We start from the raw sequence: 21,391 nt of genomic DNA on the forward strand, positions 1-21,391 counted from the left end.
TCCCTGAATGGTATTTAAAATTTAAATATTTTAAAAAATTTCTTTATAGATAGCTAAATTTACATAAATGCATAACTTAATCATAACACTCTTCTTTTTCCTTTTCCTTGTTTCCTGCTGGGCTTCTCCCTCTCCATTCCTTTCCCCCTTGATTCAAATCAGATACCCCTTGCAGCCACTCCCCAGCAAAATAAAAACATATTAAAAAGCAAGTGTGTACCCCTCCATTTTCCCTTCTGTGTTCTTATATTTCTATTTAGAAATCACAGACACACAAATAGAGAGTTTTAACGATTTTTAGAAAAATTGGGTTATACAATATTGGCTTTTCTGCATTTTGCTTTTCTCACTCAATAATAAGTCATGGGAATCTAAGTCAACAGACATAACCCTAATTTTTTCATCTTGCTAAAGGGTACACATATAATATTTCATGGTGAAGCGGCACCATTTATTTCGTCCTTACCCTATTTGCTGTAGGCACATTGCTTCTAGACTTCGGCACTGCAAATGTTGCTGCAGTAAACATCCTTGGATATTTGTTCTTAAATAATTCTGTATCAGTGGAATAGATTCCAAAGTGTAGAAATGATTGGTTAAAGGATATAAGGCTTTACAAATTTTATTTATTTATTAATTTAATTTAATTTATTTAATTTAGTTTTGGCTGCGTGGGGTCTTCATTGCTGCGCGCGGGCTTTCTCTAGTTGTGGCGAGCGGGGGCTACTCTTTGTTGCGGTGCACGGGCTTCTCATTGCGGTGGCTTCTTTTATCGTGGAGCATGGGCTTTAGGTGCGCAGGCTTCAGTAGTTGCGGCACGCGGGCTCAGTAGTTGTGGCACTTGGGCTCTAGAGCACAGGCTCAGTAGTTGTGGCACACGGGCTTAGTTGCTCTGCGGCATGTGGGATCTCCCTGGACCAGGGCTCGATCGAACCCGTGTCCCCTGCATTGGCAGGCAGATTCTTAACCACTGCGCCACCAGGGAAGTCCCTTTACAAATTTTAAATAGATGTTGACAGATTGCTTTGAAACAAGAAGGTGTATTATTTTCTGTTTCTACCAGTACATATGTGAGAATATTTCCTTACATTTCCACAAGCAAGAGGTGTGAGAGACTTATTTAAATTTATGCCAGTGAGATAGTTGGAGAGTGCTGAGTCATTGTTACTTTGAATTTGCCTGATGACCTGTGCTTTTGAACTTCTTTTTATGTTTGCTGGCCTTTTAGATTTTCTCTTCTGTAAATTATCCAATTCATAGCTCTTTCCATTTTTTTTTCTGTTGGGTTGGTTGTTCTCTTGTCAATTTGTAAGTACACTGTATATATTGTAGATATTAACCTTTATGTGTCTCTTGCATTTGAAATGATTTTTCAGATCTCTCATTTGCTTTGAATTTGTTTATTATATCTTTGCTCGTAAAATAACATTTAAAAAGTTTTGTATAGTAGATGTCTCTGTTTTCTAGCTCTACAGTCTTGTTTAAGAAAGTCTTTCTTGTCCTTTAGATTTTATATCTTGTCTTCTAGACTTCTTATAAGATATGTAAACTTTTAATATTTAAAATATTTTAAGTCTTTGATAGATTATGATCTTAAAAAACATGATTTAAAATGGCGGTACCTTTTAAGTTTTTTGCAGGTGGAGGAGCAGTTGTGATAGATGGATTTTAAACATAATTCATCATTTTCCCACAGAATTCAACTGAGAGTGTTTACTAAAAGTGATCTCTCTTTTATAGATACAGAATATCTCCATATAAATATTTGGTCAAGTTGTCATACATTCAACAGATATTGTTTTCCTGGAGTTCTGAAAGGACTGTGTATGTTTTAGGGGAGCAAAATTTTGACTTGGTCACTGCTTTTTAGAGATGAAGCATTCAGTTGTGGTGATGGCAGTGAGACCAGAAATCACAAAAGCCTGAAGTCTGCTGATGGCTCTGTCACTAATAGTATGAAGTGGTTCTGCCACTCAACGGTGTTAGGGTTCGGTTTCCTCTGATATAAAATAAGGAAGTTAAACCCAATGATCTCCAAAGCCCTTGCTTGTCCTCAGACTAGAAAGCAGATAGTCCTCACACAGTAGCAGGTTGTTCAGTCTCCTGTACTACCCTGCTGTTTCAAGTTATCTTCTGTCAAAACAAACAAAGCCCATTGCTATAGAGAGGGGGAGAGAGAGAATGAATATGAATATGAATGAATGAATATGAATAATTAGGTAGACTGAATTTAGCCAGTCTGGAATAAAGGTGAAGGAGAGTTGGCATCACCCTCTATGTTGTCATAATATCCTTATCTTATCTCACTAATTGAAGGCTCTGACTTGTGTTTTTCTTGCTGTAATTGGCATCCCTGCTCTGAATTTCTTACTGACATCTTTCTTCCCTGAATTTTGGAGATGGGACAGGAGTGAAAAAACTCATTTTAATGGAAAAGGTGAACCACATCATAGCTGAAAACGTATCAGATCACTTAAGAACGTGGACACCATGATGTTTTGCATTTTCCAAGTAAACAATTAAGAATTCACCTCCCCTGAGCTCTCACCTTGACCCCACAAGAGGTATTCAGGATTTAATCATAATATATACAATATGTGTAGGTTAAGTATTATAGCTGCCATTCTTGATTTAATAGTAATTTGCTAAATTATTTGAGGTCAAATCACTTAAATCATTTTAATTTTAATTTAAAACTACTTTAATAAAAGTAATCCGTATGATCAGAATGATTCATTTTAGTGCTTCTTTTTTGCATTATTAAAATATATGAAAAATTATTTACCATTTGGAAAACAATTTAAAAGATAGTCTGTTACAAATTAAATGTACAGTCCTTTACAGACATGTATGGCTGGCACAGACATGTATTTGAAACAGAGATTGCCATTGAGATAAAGGAAGAACTTTGTTAGGCAAGACTGTTAAAACACCATACAAAAATAAGTTCAAGTTTGTATAAAAGACAGTTTGTGGGAATCTCCTATATTTGAATAAGAAAACAGAAACTGAATTAGCTAAGCAGATAAAGGAAGGGCTTTCCAGTCATGCAAAGCCATAGCCTACCACAAAGAAATAAGTTCAAGCATATAAATTATAGTTCATGGGAATCTCAGAATAGAAATTCTGTCCTCAACCTCTTTTATTCAGTGAGTTTACCAGTTTTAAAGCATTGCCCAAATTCTTTGTTTTACTCCTGTTTTTATTGTCTGATGTCTCTTTAGTATAACCCACTGAGTCATTTTCCCGTCTTGTTCCGCTAATATTCATAAATAAACAAGCAACAGATAGTCCGTGATAGATCAGGTAATTCCTTGAGCCAGAGAATGGGTTCCTACTTGGGTTCTGTTAGAAATTACCTCACAGCTAACTGAAGCCTAACGTGGTAGCATTCCCTATGTTCTATGTCATCTTTCTAAAGAGTATGCCTTTTGTTTCTCTGGCTGTATAAAAGACGCCTTCAACACCCAGCAGATTGCTGCGTACAAAGTAGGTGTTCAGTAGGTGTCTCTGCTGCCATCTTAAATTTGACTTTTAGGTTTTCTAAGTGTCCCCAAAATAAGAGTTTTTTTCCCCTAAATTGTTAACACAATAAGAGCATATCTGCATAGTGGTAAAAAAATATTTTGAAATGGATAAACCGACACATATGGATGTGGGTGATATTTCTTAAAAGCTTAACTGGACTGACTCAGGCAAACATTTCAGCCAAACATTTTCTTTGAACTGTATCTTCTCTTCTGTAGCAAAGGAGGACTCCGGCCAATGAAGTTAATCAGTGCCAGATTAAGATGGCCTCAGCAGGTGGCTAGTTCAGACTCTTTCTCTTCTGTTTGTCAAAGCCTCCTGGTTGGAGAAGGGCTTGAGTAGTCTTGTCTTACTGACAGCTGTCAACTGTTAATGGACCATATGCAATGATGGGTAAAGTTGCCATCAACTGTTGATGAGCCATATGCAAATGGTGAACAGAGTGACAGATGAACACTTAGAAGGCAACAAAAGGCCTTCATTGCTGGACTGGGAGTCAGAACCTTAAAATGATTTTAAGAAAGAGCAGTTAAAAATTGATGGTTAAAACTGTGTCACAGTCATCAAAACTTTACTGCAGTCACCCTTTGTCACTCAGTTTGGGAGTGTAAAACAGATGTGCCAGTGGACACTCTGCTTTCTTAGATCATAAGAAAACTGACATGGAAGGCTGTATACCCCCCCCACCCCCACCCCGAGACCTGGTTTTTCAGTTGCATGAACGAAAAGGCAATTAATAATAGCAAATGTATTGCTAAGCCCAACTATTTTGAAAAATTATAAGTATTATTTAAGAGGATAGCTTCCTCAATTAGGTTGTATAGGTAGAAGAAATTAGTTATGAAATGAATATGGGAAGACTTTAAAAAAATACTATTTGACTCTATGGGGGTACCTTTTACTACCTAGTAAGAGTATAAAGTTCTATAAGTTGAGATAGGGAAGAAGCTACATAATTTACATAAAGGTGATTAAAGCTTATATCCAACCTATCTACTCTTAAAGTAATATAATAATGATAATTGTCATTATAGTTGCCAGGCACGTTCCATATGTTACTTCTTTCATCCTTACATCATTCTTATGAAGTAGGAACTATCATTATCCTTGTTCTGTAGACAAGGAAACTGAAGCCCAAAGATATTAAGTAACATGCCCAGGGTTACAAAGCTGGGGGTTTTAACTCCAGTCTCTCGACTAAACTATGTGCTAAACTGGGTATGATTAGTTTAAAAGTGAATTGATTCTGCTCAATTTAGAACCTCTTTCCAATGGTTAGACTAGCTAATCCGTCGACATCCATGGAACATGGTATATGTTTGCTAAATTGTTATTTGATATAAGAATGATTGAAATATGAATGTGTGAAATCTATGTGTAAGGAGGCATCACTGTTGCTTTGGTATGCCACAGGAGGCAGTTCTTTTTCTGCCATGGTACTGATGAGAGATTAATTTTAATATTTGTAAAATATGATCAATTACAAGAATGCTCCATGGCTGCGTTGGAAAATCCATAAGGCAACATATGTTAAATGTCTTGACCTCAGAAGAAAATTGCTATATAAATGAATTTGATTTTGTCTGATTTTCTCATTCTCATTTTGGAAATAAAACGTGTAAACCTAAAGAGGTAAATCCTTGAATTTATGTAGGAATGAGAAATTATGACACTTGGTCATCCTGCCTACAGCCCATATGGGAAGAGACTCAGCACCCAGCTACTTCCTCTGCTTCCATCCTCTGGCTTTATCTGTGTCTTTCAGGATCAGAACCATGTGTCAAAGTCTTGTGATCTCATTGAGTTACTTTCCTACAGATCAGTTGTACAGCAGAAAATGTGGTTGGGGAATTTAAACAGGGTTGAAAGGGAAGATGATTAAAGAACATAGTCTAATGTTTCAATGAAAAAATGAAGGTACAATTCACAACATGTATTAGACATAAAACACCTTTATACAATAGGGCTTTTGGGGGGAGCTTAATGAGGCCCTGATATCTGACAATAAAATGATGCCTTGGATTGTAATTAAGCCTTGGATTGAGAATTTGGAGACTGTGGTGCTGGATTTGCATTTAATATAGCAAGTTGCTTTGTGATACTTACTAAGTCATGTAAAATGTTGGGCATTAGACATTCCTTCTTTGTAACAGTGGTGCAGGCTCCACTATCTATCCATTTTTTTGTTTTGTTGTGCTTCGTTTTCGATGCTCTAAAATCCTATGACTCAGGGACAATGGGAACTTCAAATATTTAGTTAATAACTCTTTTTAAGTAAAGACTGTATTCATAAATTACACATAATAGAAAGTAGAAAAAAATCAAGCAATTGAAAAATATTTAAAATGTTTATTCCAAAGGTAATTTTCAAGGTTATTATGGCACAATAGCACAGAATGGAAGAACTCTAATTGGTACTTTAAACTTTAGGAAAACTTTCAATACAACTGATAGGTTTTCAAAAGGAAGAAACTCTAATATATCAAGAAACCACTGGCCTTTTCAAGTAATCATTTCCATGGTAGCATTAACAAAAGAAACTTACTTCAGATGAGCTTATCTCATCCTGTAGTTTTTAGAGCATTGTTGCCTTACTGAGTAACTGTTAATGAAAAATAAAAAGTCAGAATGCTTTTTAACTTGATGTTGGAATGTGTTAGATTTCAGCAAAGTTTTAAGCATTTTTCCCACTTGTTTTATGGATTTAAATAAAGTGATCATGGACACGTGCTATTCACCAGTTTAATGACATTCCACAGAGTTTTTTTCATGTTAAACTTATTTATTTCTTCAACTGTTTTACTTCTGTATTGTGGTTTTCTTACCTGAAATGAAGTCTGTAGCTTCAGACATTCAAAATGGAATTGAGACCTAAATAGTATTCTACCTAATTATTGAGACTCAAAGCTGCTATGTATTTGATCTGAATTATCTTAATAACCTTCTCAGTTCTTATCATCATAAGTCTGCCCAAGATTGCAGATTGTAATTGATCACCTTGAAGTCTCTTTATGCCCAGTTCCCTTGCCTCTGTATCAGACAAGCCGAACCTTGGATACTTCTGTACAGCTAGGTTCTGTTTAGTTGTTTAACTTTTCAAAGAATTAGGAAGGTGGCGCTCTTATGAAAGCAAGAGTCACACTTTATACCTGTGTGCCCTTCAGGAAGTTACCAGATTTTAGGACCATTTTCCTCACTAGGCTTAATAAGTGTACTTGCCTTGTAAAGTTGATGTGAATATTTCAGGAGACAATCCATGGGAATATGGTTAATTCACTGCTTGGCATGTAGTAAGTGTTCATTCAGTAAATGTTAGCCATGAGGATGATGATGGTAAAGATGATAATTTCAGGAAATCTCATCTCTGCAATCCTTGTGGAATCATTGTTAACCTCTCTTGAAAAAGCATAGGTTCCATTGTACAAATATAGATCCTGGGACAGGGGATGCTTGTATAGGGGATGTGCAGTTCTTTTCTCAACACCCCCCCTCCGCTACTGCAGTACATGATATTTAAGAGGTCAAAGCAGCTATTGCCGCAAAGTGGGTCACAACCGTGACTGACCAATTACAGTGCCTTTTTCACCACTCCAGTAACTAGAGCAGACATCAGAATCACCTTACCTGTCTGCTCTAAAGTAAACCAATCTGCTAAGCTTCTCACAAGGGACTTCTGAACCATTGTCTGTGTCTACTTCTGTCAGTAAATGTTACTACCACTAGCTTTTCTCCAGTTTTTATTTTCCCTATGACTTCCCTCCCTACTTCCCATCTTCTCTACTTAGCTTGCTTGCTTGCTTTTCTGTTCACCCAAGCTTCCACATGCTTAAGGGATTCTTAGCAGTGAGTGGTGGAGGCTGTGAAGCCTTACCTAATAGTAGAAGTGGGGAAATGGAGTCTATAATCAGGTATCTTAAGACAATTGTTGTAACCAAATTTCTCCACGAAATAATAGGCAACACTAAAGTGAAACGTATCCTAGTGTCAAATATTCCACACATATAGATTCTTGCATATTGCTTAACATTTACTTTCTTACACCTTGAGATGGCACTAAGCCTTTTTCAATTTATTAAATATTACTTGTACATTTCTTTTCCTTCAGATTATATGCCTAATTATATACCTTTTCCCCCTGCTATTCATTTTCCCTTACCCAATTAATGAAACCTTAAGCAGTCATAGTTCCCTTTCTCTTTTCTCTTTCTATTCCAAATCTCAGAATAGTATCATTTCCACTTCTGTTTGTCTTCATTCATTCATTTACACGCGCACACACACACACACACACACACACACACACACACACACAGACACACACACACAGCCTCTTAATGTATCAGGGAACTGTTGTAGGTGCTGGGGATCCAGCAGAAAATCCAACAGAAATGTCACTTCTCTCATGGAACTTTCATTCAAGTAGGAAGCTAGTGATAAGGGCTAACAATAAACATTACAAAGAGATTAACATTAAATATGGCAATGTAATGGACAGTGGAGGTCAAATTTGAGCCTTCACCTGAATAAGAAAGAGACAGACAAGGGAAAATATAGAGAAGAAATGCAAAGGCCCCATGGTAGGGGTTAATTGGCAGGTTTGAATAACAGAAAGAAGACTGTGTTAATGGTGCAGGTCAGGCAAGATTAAGAACACTGGGAATTCAGAGTAACAATATGGGAATGGAGAGGTTGTCTTAGGTCACATCATGTTGGGTGTTGACAATGAGCTTGCGTTTTGTTCTAAATATAAGAGGAATCCATTGGAAGATTGTAAGTAGGATGTGTGGCATGATTTGATTTGTCATTTAAAAGGTCACTTTGATTTCTTTTTGAAAATGTTTGGTAGCAATCCAGAGTGGGTATATTGCAATGTGATGGGAGGTTATTGCAGTTCTCTTGGATTGGTCTAAGATGATGTTGTAATTAGAGAGAATTTGACAAATCCAGGATATATTTTGGTGACAGAGCCAATGGAACTAGCTGATGGTTTGTTCTATTTATAATCCAATAGAATCATCCTAATTACATTTGATAAATCTAACCACAATGCCAGTGACAAATTTGAATCAGCGATAGGCAACTTAAGTATTGATTGGCAGTTCTTACCATACAAGATAAACAAAAACAGTGCAATCTTAAAAACATTTAAAATTGTTATGTATTCCCTTCAAAATGTCTGCAAGAGCTTCTTTCAAACTTTCTAGCATCCTTTGGTTAAATAGGCCATTTTGTAAAGACAAATTATTGGTATTTTGAAAAAAGGAATTCTTATTCAATGACATATTTCCATTTTTAGAAGACATTATTAGATATAGGATAGATAAAGCACCATAATAGACATGTGAATTAGGCACTATTTAAAAAACTCTGTGATATAAATATGAATAATGTACATTCCCTGAACTCAAAGATCTCTTATTCCAATAGAGTGACCAACGTAAAAACAATAATACAAATATTCCAGTGTATCTCAGAGAGCAGGGATAACTGCTCATGGGGTCCTGGTCAAGGCTCCCTTTCTAGAAGTAGGAATTTATCTCTCATACTGGTGGGCTCAGGGATTCCAGAGAAAAAGACCAGCATGTACCACGGCACAGAGGCATGGTATAGATTATAGTGATCCAGTAGCTGCAGCTAGTAGAATTTTGACAGAGAAATGAATGAAATGCTGAAAGAGTTGAGATGTGACTTTCTGTGTAGCCAGCAGATGATCTCGAAAAGCCCAGATTCCATGGTAAACACTTTCCATGTATTTGAACCTGTAAAGTACCATACTGCTTTCTATAGTGGCTGCACCATTTTACATTATCACCAGCAATGCACAAGGGTTCCAATTCCTCCACATCCTTGCCAACATTTGTTTTCTGTCATTTTGATAATAGCTATCATAATGTGTGTGAAGTGTCAAGTGTTTTAAACCATGCACCAGATTTACAAATGTGGCATAAGATTTTGGGGGCCGAACGCCCAACTCTGAGCCAGGATTGATAATACAAGTAGAAGTAGAAGACTTCCTTTCACAAAATAATTTGCTCATCTACAGATATTTTTGAAATGTTATCTTCAGTGTATACATTGGTTAGCAAAACAGACATATCTTGTCAAGTCTAGTGGGGAAGATGGATATTCATAAATAATTACATAAATAGTGTGGTAGATGCTCTTGGTGCCCATCCGCTTGCTCTTGGCACTTTGTGAAGCAAAGACTGTTTACTTTGAATGCCTGTATATCACTGCCTGAGGGTTTTTGTTTCTAGAAATGAGAGCATATTGGCCCATGTACCTCGTAAGCCCTAAGTGCTGATGCATTCCTACTCCTGGGAGCAGCCTTCAGGCAATGATGGATGGGGAACTGTGGATAAATACTCTAGTTACCTTACCCCTCATTTGGGATAGTTTTGAGATGTGTTCTTTATTTTGCTCAGACTTTCCCAGTGGGATTAGGCTCTGGTTGCCCATGGTGGTAACTTATTTGATAGGATGGACTTTTATCTCCTTCCCTGGCTCATTTCCAATCCCAAATAGCGTATCCTGGGATCACTTCCCAAATTAGCGACTTGCACTGAAATTGTCTCAGTGTGCATTCTAGAGAAACTCAAACTAAGACACCTATTAACACATTTTGGTAAATTCTATGGAGGAAAAAGTAAAGGTTGCTATAAAAATTTGTGACAGGAAGTCAAATTTGTGGGTTCAGTGATGGCTACTCTGAAGAAGCGTCACTTGAAGATTTTGTAGGAGTATATTAGGGGAAGGCATACCAGGGTGAAGGAAATAGGAGGATAAAGGCCCTGTGGGTGGGAGAGAGCATGGCATTTCTAAAAAAGGAGGTGCCACTGAAGGGAGTAAAAAAATAGTGGTGACAGATGAAGCTGTACATATAGGCAGGGTCCTGTTCATACACAGCCTTTTAGATCATATCGAAAACTTGAGTCTTTATCCAAAGGGCAATGGCAAACCAAAAAGACTTTTAAGCAAAGGAGAGACATGGTCAGATTTCCCTTTTAAAAGATCACTTGGGGGTCTTACAGAGAGCAGATTGGAGTGGCACAAGGAGGGCAACAAACAAGGAGTCAATTGCAGTGGTGCAAGCAAGAGACAATGGTAGCTTGGACTAGTGCAGGATTTCTCAGCCTTGGCACTATTGACATATTGGGCCAGATCATTCTTACTGTGTGGGGTTATCCTGAGCATTGTAGGACATTAAACAGCATCCCAGGTCTCTATACGCTAGATGCTAGTGACACTGCTTCGTCCAATTGTAACAACCTAAAATGTCACCGGGCATTGCTGAATGTCCCTTTGGGTACACAGTTGCCCTGGGAAAGGAGGAGAGAAGAAATAGGCATTTGTCAGTACCAGAGTGTATTCTTAATCGCACATAGATTGAAAAATGGAACATCAGGAAAATGAAAAGTTCACTCCCTTTTACAGTTCAGCATGTTTCATACCAAACCTTTCTGACCCTCCGAAGTACCTCCCCACCACACCCCTGCCCCTTCCTTATCTGGGTCAACTGGACAATCAATTTTCTACTTACCCACTTCTGAAATCTTTGACTTTGTCTTCACATCCAATCAAAAATCAAATGCCATTCACCCTCTCTTTTATGTAGACCCACTGCTGCTACCTGGTTGTGGCCTTTGTCTTCTTAATCTTTTTTCCCCCGCCAATCCTCAAAGCCTAGAAAGATGACCTTTTCCTTCCTTGCTCATGCTTTGCCCAAAGAACTTAGTCCAGTTGGACTCTTCTTCCTCTGGACTCTCACAGCACGTGTTGCTTTTTTGACTTTTTTGGCACTTAATTACTTGAGACAGTTTTCTATAGGATTATCTTTTCTAGCATATGTATCCTTTCTTCCCACTTCAGTTATAAGCAACATGACTTCAAGGCCCGTGTGACGTTTTTGTGTGACTCAGTACCCTGTGCAAACAGTGCATATTACGTAGTCTGCTTAATAAGCTTCCATGTCCCTCACATGATTGCTAGATAAGTTAATACTCCAGAAACATCTTTTACCGTATTAAAGGGAGCTCTTCAAACTTACATAGGGTCGCCCAGAGTATATAGAACAGATCATACCACTGACTAGCCTTTTTTTCAACTGTTACACTTTCAGAGGGCAAACACCTGAAAATCTACTTTAGTGGCAGCGCTGCCAAGGAGAGATGGCGACATTACTGTGAATGAGCTCGACCCAAATGATGTTAACTACAGTATACTGCTTCACATTTAGTGCAAAGACCCAGAGAAGGCTTTTTATAAAACTACTAATCTGAGCTGATGACTAAAAGAGAAGTATTTGAAGGTCTTTCCCCCTCTCCATTGACTCAGTATAAATTGGAATGACATGCACATAGTGAGGGGAGAATGTGGTACCGTGAATAGAGATTTTTGTAGCACATTTTTCATTGACTTTAATGAGGTGTGTGTGGCTAAATGCGTGAGTGCAGTTGTCAGAATGTCTCTTTTCAAAGCATCAAGATTTAGCCCAAAGTCTCAGTGAATATTTGAAATGGAGCTGGAATTTTAAAAAGTAGTCTTGTTCAGAAAGCCCGTTGACCCAGGGAACACACATGGTCCCTACCAGTTGCAGTAGGAGTGGGATCATCCCGAAACAGGGAGGAACTAAGGCAAGTTGCTGTGGAGTGTGGGCATTGACACACGACTGCAAGGCTAATCACAGTGCAGAGAGCATGTGAGAGGTGTCCCAGCAATGAAGCATTTTCGATTGTGTTGATTTTTGCTGGGTAAAAACCTCAGAATCCCCTGATTTCCATAGGAAAAAGCCTTGCTGATTATTCAGGGACTTGATTGTGTGAGAAAAGGTGTCAGTTTAATTGTCCTTAAGGCAATTTCCTTAACATGTCCTTATGGCAAGACTCAAAAATAAAGACAATGTAAATCGGTCAGTTGATCAACAGATAGGCATTAATTGCCTTCTCTGTACAATGAATAGTGTTAGGTGTTCTCAGGCACTTAATTATAAGGCATAATCCCTTTCCTTGAGGAATTTGCAGTTATCTGAGCAGTTCAAAAAAAATCTGTGAATGAAATTGATAATCTCTGTCAAGTGTGTTGTAATAAAAATGAGTGCATTTAGGATGCACATGCAGAAAATAGACAACCCCAAATGCTTCATATGTGGGAATTCAGTTAATAATCATTACAAATTCAGTGGAAAGTACTGTTGATTGCTATTTAATTAATGAGGAAAATGGGGCATAGAGAGATTAACAAGCACAAGGTCACCGAGTTTAACCACAGAGCAAGAATTTGAACCCAGGTAATCTGACCCCAGAGTTTGCGTGCCAAAAATATTAGTCTGTATTGATGAAGAAGAGAATTACCATTTTTCTCAGAACAGGAAGGAATTTTCCTAACCTTGAATGAGGGATGTGGTATAGATGAATGAAAAGGGAACAAGGTGGGGTCTTGGGAGTGTGTGGATCTGGAGGTGGGTTTGTGGGGAGATGGTGAGAAGTGATAATGCTTCAAGCAGCAGCTTGAAGGTGGAAATTAAAATGGCATATTAGATGTATATGTGGGTGGAAGAATGAGTAGCAATTCTAATCTAGGTGATTTTGAGTAGGAGATTAGTTGATGTTATGTAGGAACATAGATTGGTGCAGGTTTCTAGGCAAGCAATTTTGCAGCACCTTAAAATTTAAAATATACGTGGCTTTTGACCCAGCCTTTCCACATATAGAAGGCATTCCACAGAATTACTTGCACTGTATTGTTTGTAAAAGTGAATAAATGACGTTCACAAAGAGAACTGTTAAATTGTAGTTTATAATACTATGGAGTATTTTAAAGGATTGAGGCTCATCTATTTTTATTGACACTGAGATGGTTGTGATTTATTGTGCATTGAAAAAAAGTGATTTGGTGAATGATATATATAATAAGATTTTATTTAAAAATTAGGTCTAGGGGACTTCCCTGGTGGCGCAGTGGATAAGACTCCACGGTCCCAATGCAGGGGGCCCAGGTTTGATCCCCGGTCAGGGAAATAGATCCCACATGCATGCTGCAACTGGGGAGCCCGCATACCACAGCTAAGGAGCCGGCAAGCTGCAACTAAGACCCGGCACAACCAAATAAATAAATAAATATTTTTTAAACGAAGTTACGTTTAATCAAGTCAGGAAACACTTATGGAACCATAACTGTAGGCTGGGCACGGGTCCAGATACATGGAATACTGCAGTGAACTGAACAAAGATCCCTGCCCTCTTGAAGCTTATATTTTGGTGGGGAGACAGACAATAAAAAATAAACACCATAAATACGTAAATAATGTAATATGTTAGGTGAAAAGTTCATGGAAAAAAAAAATAACTGAAAACAACAAAAGGAAAGTGGTCTCTGGGTAGAGGGGACAGCAGCTGAAACACAGGCCTTAAGGTAGGAACATGCCTGGTGTTTGAAGAACACCAAGAAACCTGGTATGGCCAGTGTGGGGGAAGGGAGGGGAAGAGTAGAGTATATATGAGAGGAAGTTGGATAGTTACCTGAGGGTCTGAATTATATAGAGCAGGACGATCCAAAACAAATAAAATGCAAATCACATCTGTAATTGTAAAATTTCATTAGCCACTTTGAAAAAAAACAGAAAAAGAAATGTGAAATTAACATTAATAATTTTATTTAAAGTATTCTATCCAAAATATTATCGTTTTAACATGTAACCGATATAAAAATAGTAATGGGATATTTTAAATTTTGTGTACTAACACTTTGCAATATGGTGCATGTTTCACACCTATAGCACATCTCAATTTGGCCTGGCCACATTTTTACGTCTTAATAGCCACAGGTGGCTGGTGGATAGCACAGAGATAGAGCCTTGCAAGTCACAGTTAGGATTTGGCTTCTACATGGTGTGAAACTGTCATTGCAGAAGTTGGAGCAGAAGAGTAACTTGATCTATCTTATATTTTAAATGGATCAGTCTTGATTGGTGTGTTGAGAGACACCCAAGTTGGGGAAGGAGTGGTGGAACATGGTTAGAAGCAAAGAGACCTTTTAAGAGGCTGTTCTATCAAACCAGGCAAGAGATGATGGTAAGTCAGACTTGGGTGTTAGCAGTGGACATTGGGAGAGGTGGTCAGATTCCAGATGTCTTTTGAAGGTGGAGCCAGCAGGATTTTCTGACAGATGGAATGGAAGGGTGTAAAGGGAAGGGAAGTGTCAAGGATAATATCAAGGCTTTTAGCCTCAGTAACTGGAAGATGGAGTTTCAACTGAAATGGTGATTCTGCAGGTGGGGAAGGTTTGGATGGGAAAACTTAAAATCTGAGGTTTCTATTAGGTGTCAAAGTAGAGATCAGAGCTGGCAGTTGGATCTATGAGTCTGAATTTGGGAGCAAAGTCTAGATTGAAGATATAAATTTGAGTTTGTCAGCATAAATAAAAATATTTAAAACTGTGGGACTGGATGAGATCATCAAGGGAGTGAGAAGGTAGATTGAGAAGAGAGGAAGTCTGAAGACTGAGCCTGGAATCCTCCAATAGTACGCAGTCCAAGACCAGTCTGGATGGATTTACACCATATTGATAATCATCTTTACCGCTAGGTAAGGGGACTTTAAAAGCTTGGCCAAGAAGGCGGACTTTCAGTATCTACTTATTGTTTTTTATAATAGATGTATAATAGTTTTGTGATTTAAAAATTAACCAGCAGTCCAAGAGGACTTCCAGTTTCAGCTTGGAAATTTAAAGAATCTGAGGAGTCATCAGTCCTACCCTTTAAACAGGAAAAAGCTTGACAAACTAAACCATCAATGACTTTCTTGGGCCCATCAAAGAACTGAGTTGTCAGGGCAGACTTCTCTCCCAAAACCTGGAGAGGCAGGTGCCTGCAGGGAGAGACAGACTGAATCATTTAGTTACCTGGGGCCGAAGCCTCCAGAGGCCATATATGCCTGTAAGGAACATTAAATGAGAAATTCTGATGAATTGCTGGAGGCTGAGTGTGGGCTAGGATGAGTGAGTACTGTTCCTTGGGGCCAAAGTCATGGTTGCGGGGAGCCTCACGCTTTTCTAGACCTTTCCTCCAGGAACCCTGCTAGGCTCTCACTGGGAAGATAGGGGATAATTTGGAGAAAGCTACCCACCCCATTTCTCTCTGCCCTGGTGATAGTAGAAGTCGTTAAAGGATATTTTCTCTGTATATAGGATTCTGGGTTGGCATTTTTTTCCTTTCATCTCACCAAAGTCCCTGAGTGATTATGAAGAGCTGAGCACCATGCCAGCCTGGGATGGACATGCAGTGTGAGCCAGAAGTAAGCTTTGTTTTAATTTGCAAAAACAAACATAAGTTAACGATGCAATCATAGAGATGCTTGGAAGTCACCATAATAAAATTTGATATTTTATGTTACATAGAGGTTGAGAACTGTTGGATATTTATGAGAAGAGGAGTAATTTGATTTACCCAATGAAACCATGCTCCTTGTCTGTTACTCGAAGAGCAGTGTGCAGCAAACATACTCTGCTGTCTGAACTAATTCTCACCCTTGGCTTCAATATGTGTCTAAAGTTACTTAATAGGAATAATAATAAGAACCCAAACTGAGTAATAATCACCAGAATCCTGTTCATAGTATTATAATAGAATTAGCTGTGTATATTGTTTGAGGCTATTTTTTTAAAAGCATATTTATAAGTTTTAGACTTTTAGTAGTATTTTAAAGCTTTATATAATTTCCAACAAAATAATATAAGAATACAGTAATTCCATCCATTTATATAATTTCATGCCTATCATTAAAAAGAATATTTATCTGAGAGTGGAGTTCTCTATTATTGGCTGTTATCCAAAGAGATTAAAAATTGCTTATTCTATAATGCATTTAAAAATAGTTTTCTATTGAATATGTATCTAGTTACTTGCCTTTTAATTAAATAAGGATCTAGAGATTCTACCTTCTAAAGAAAGGACCTTAGCTTCAGAAATAATTTTGGTGCGTGCTCCATATGTATTTGAAAAGGCAACTTAATATTGTGTTTTTCTGTGGGAGGAAAAGAATCTGAAGCCCCGAAATGTAATTATGTGTTGGGTTGTGAATCATGGCAACCCAGAGCAAGAAAGATTGGATCTAGAATTTCCTTATCTTGCCTCAGATTTTTCATTTTCTAACAAACGCCCTTTTTCATGAGCTGTGACTGAGGATAGTTATGAGTCAAAGGCATTCTGTTCCCAAATTCATACATAATATTTTGGTTAAGAAACACATCAGAGTTGGAGGACAATCCTCACAGAAAAGTAGAAGCAAGGCAGTCAATTGCATCAGATAATAGATTAAAAAGTCCCCTCCTCCCCCTGCCAAAAAACCCCCACAATGTCTATGAGAGTTTCAAGTTCTGACTGATCCCTAGAAATTTCTACTGATTTGAAGATGAACCTTGATTGAGATGTAAAGTTTCAACTTCCAAGAAGCTGAGTAACATACACAGCAGGAAATGCCAATATCATTTTTATAGACATATGTTGTAAAGGTGAATTTCAATGAGCTTTCACAGCTTTCTGAGCAGTATTATCACACATTTTAAGTAAGTAGGTCAGTGTTATCATTTATACATAATTTTATTGCTTTAGTGTTATATTTTTATGATTATCTTACAAATGCTTCACTAAAGATATACTGTAGTCTCCCAGTGATTTTATATTCTTTCTTCTTGTTTTGCTTGAGAAGTCTTAACTTTCTGTCCCTACTTAACTACTTTAAAACCGGCCTCATTTTTCCAGCTTAAACTTTGCAGCATTATCTCCCTTTCTTTAGAGCCCAGGCCCTTCCTGGGCCATTTGCTTCTTCCTAACATTTCGGCTACTTTTATCTTTCTTCCATATTTGATTATTTAATTGTGAAACTCAAGAACAGAATTACTCTCACATGTCTTTGTATCCCCAGCACATGCAGAGAGCTGGGCAGAGTATAGATGGACAAAATTTATAAAAAGGGAGAAGGAGAGGAAGAAAGGAAATTATACCTCTTAATCTGAATGAAACTTCAATGCCTCATATCTTTATAATTGTATATAATAACTTCCTTTTAAAAATCAGGTACTCAGACCAAGACACAAACCCATGCACACACTAAACTGTGCAAATATCTATGTAGTGACTTTGGGTGGGAGTTTTTGTTTACTCAGAGAAATAACCTTACATAAGGAAAGACCTTTCCCCCACCCCATGAGCAGTTTTACAAGTAGAAAAATTAGGATTAATATACTGATTGTCAAAACTACTAAATAAAAATCAGCAGTACTTTTTGCACACTGGTGCAGCAAGTTGTGAGAAATGATTTGTGGTATGGATGCCTGAGATTTTTATATTTTCAGGAAGGAAGGGGATAGATATTTTGTAAATGTGCCTCATATTATTCATGGTCCTGCCTGTGATTATTCCCATATACCTGCCAACTGCAAGCTGCGAATAAGCATTCCATCTTATTCAAACCGTTCATGGATCTTTACAAAGTCTTGCTACCTGAGCCTCAGGTTTGAGAATTGAAGGAGGGATGTGGTGAGTGAAGGGCTTTTTTTCAGAGTTGGTAAAGAAACAGCTGGAACTATACGCATTTCCTGCCTCCCCCTCTTTGGCGATATTCCGGGACTCAGTGATCTTTAAAATACTCTCTCTCAAGAATTTTCAAGTTCTGTTTTCATTATATCTAGAGGCAAAATAATCTAATGCAGCATTTTCCAAAATGAACTCCCTGAAATGTTGGTGTTCACTGACAGTGTTAAAAACTCATATGATAAATAAGGGCATTATTTCTTTCAAAATATATTAAAAACTGTGTGTAAGAAAATCACTAAGCAAATTTAAATAGTCCTTACTATTATGCAATACTCTTTCTTTAGAAATAGAATGCCAAGTCAAGAGTGCCAAGGAGGAGAAAGAGAAGTCATTTATTGCTTTAATTTGCTTAATAAATACTTTTTATTTGTTATATGCGTGGTACTGTTTTTGGTGCTTGAGATACATCAGTGAAAAGCGTTAAGGCATGACTTTAAATCTGCAGCAATTATAAATGACCTTCTATTTGGTGCTTGCTGGTTTCTCTTATATCGTAATGTTTTTATGTATTCATCCTTCATAAAAATTTATGAGTAAAATGATTAAATGTGTCTAATTCACTCTATGTATAAAGTTAAAAATGAATTAGGTATTGATCATTTCCTATAGGGCTTATTTCATTGTCTTTTAAAATTCTTTTGCTGTGAAATATGAGTGGGTTTATGTGAACATTGGAGATTTTGCAATGCACTTGAGTTAAAAGAGTATCATAAACAGGAGATGGCCATTCCACACATGAAATTTCTTTGTAGGCAAAAGCTTTTTATATAATTTTTTTGGATAAAACTCTTGCCGTGGGAAAGTTATAGCAAGTTCTGAAATAAATGTAAGAGACAAAATTTTCCTGCAACTTAGGCATATTGTATGTTGGCAAATCATGATTTATTGGAATGTTATAAGTATTATGAATGTAGCATCTCCCATTTTTATCAGACTAAACATGAAAGAGAATCTTCTCTGGCTAGCTGGTTGTCTTGGAGCAGTTTGTGGTTTAAAGGAAAGAAAAACTAGCTCTTCGCAAACAAGGAGAAAAAAATATACACATGTAGATAGATAAAGATACATAAAATTAACTTATCTGAGTCTTATTTGGTCCAGCCAATTGGGCTTTGAGAGTTGTTTTAGGTACTAAATTTCAGGAAGATTCTTGGACCAAGGATGAGAATCTTTTCCCACTACTGTTTGCAGAAAACAAAACAGTCTTCAGATAGCTGTGTGCGTTTCATAAAAACCAAAATTTCCTTTCCTTTTTTATTTTTTTTTGCGTGGGGGGAGATCAGACATAATTTCAAATATGTTTTTTCACAGAGAGGGCTATATGCTCACAGGAATTTGGGAAATGTTGATATGATGGCTTTGAACAGAGGCTCTGAATCAGATTTAACAAAGGTACATCTACTTAGTATGGACCCTCATGCCTGATTATTCTCTTTGGCTCACTTTTCTCATATATCACATAAAGATACTAATATTTAATACATAGGGTTCTTAGAAATTAATAAGATAATGAAAATGAAGAGAGTTCAGCCCTGGACCTGCCTCACGGAAAAGTTTCAATGGAAAATAATTATTTATATGATCATCATTGTTATTAGGTATCGTAAGACTTGCAAATAATATGAAGAATATTAGATTGGGCTTTGGTTTCAATATGTCTTCTAGTTGGGGAGCTAAGGGCTATACACTTGAAGTAATAGCTGAAAATAAAAATAGTGGTATGGATGAAAATAGATTTTTTTATTTCATGTAAACTTTAGATTTTTCTTTTATAAAAATATTATAAATGGTCTCCCAAATCTAAGTTTCTTCATCAATACTGCCCATTTATACTGTTCATTAAGTAGAAACAGACTCATAGATGCTCTTCAGTAAAGTTTGTATTGATTATTAGCTTCTTTTTTTTTTAATTATTTATTTATTTATTTATTTATTTATTTATTTATTTATGGCTGTGTTGGGTCTTAGTTCCTGTGCGAGGGCTTTCTCCAGTTGTGGCAAGCGGGGGCCACTCCTCATCGCAGTGCGCGGGCCTCTCACTATCGCGGCCTCTCTTGTTGCGGAGCACAGGCTCCAGACGCGCAGGCTCAGTAATTGTGGCTCACGGGCCCAGCTGCTCCGCGGCATGTGGGATCTTCCGGGACCAGGGCTCGAACCCGTGTGCCCTGCATTAGCAGGCGGATTCTTAACCACTGCGCCACCAGGGAAGCCCTGATTATTAGCTTCTTGAGGGAACAAAAACGAGAGGCAATTCAGTTTTGCCAGCTTATTTCTCTTTGAACAGTAGAAAGGTGTTACATCTCGTTGCTCCCAAGTGGAGCAGATTAAAGGTCTGGACAGCTTGCGAGATCTGCTCCTCCCAGCATACATGTGAGAGGGAGGGAGTAATTTTTAGTCTACTTTGCTTGTGAAAATCAAGAGAGAATGTAACATCAGAAGTAATTTTTTTTGTTTCAAGTTTGTTATGTGATTTTGCTCATGGGATTTTTTTTCCTATTGGGTGAACACATACTACTTGAAAATATGGTGAAAAAGAAATTCTTGAAGAAAAATGCAAATAATAACTCTCAAATAATTCCCAAGTAATTTGTGATCTTCTTTGCCCCTAAACTCTTTAAATATATTCATTTGTAATAAAAAAAAATCCCTCCACCTGGAATCATTATCTTTTATTTTCCTTTATTTTCTTTTTTTAAACCTCTCTGCCATGTAAGATGCATATTTACGAAGAGTCGAGAGAAACCCATTTGAATTTTCTTGTCCAACCTACCCAGCTGCTGATGGCTGTCTCCAAGATATAACTAACTTGCTCACATGTGCACATCTTTCTTGTTGAGAATAATTTTCACATACATTTTGAAAGTTTGGAAAATCTTACAAGACCCTGATTTTTATTACCGTCACAGTCATAGGATCAGAAAATTCCCAGTCCTGTAGTGAAAATGTTAACATGAGGGTAATTAGCAAGATAGAGTAGTGGGATGGATTATTCTAAGAATAAATCATGAGCAAAAGTAAGCTATGTTGGTGTTATGAAATAGTCTGTATGGTGGTATAGGCCTCTTGAGGGAATACTCTGGCAGTCTCCTTTATGACAGTTTTAAAAGCACGTTTAAAAAATTGAGACCCTTTATGCATTTTTTGTTAAATTCAGAAAAGCACCGTGTAGTTAGGTGGAAGAAAAAACGAGAGTTTCTTTCTGTGTCAGATGATAATTTTCTTTAAGGTCCATGCTTACTTTTAAAAGTTATTTTTATCAGTGAGATGATAGTTAAT

Source organism: Eschrichtius robustus, chromosome X (assembly GCF_028021215.1).
Source record: "Eschrichtius robustus isolate mEscRob2 chromosome X, mEscRob2.pri, whole genome shotgun sequence".
NCBI classification, from domain to species: domain Eukaryota; kingdom Metazoa; phylum Chordata; class Mammalia; order Artiodactyla; family Eschrichtiidae; genus Eschrichtius; species Eschrichtius robustus.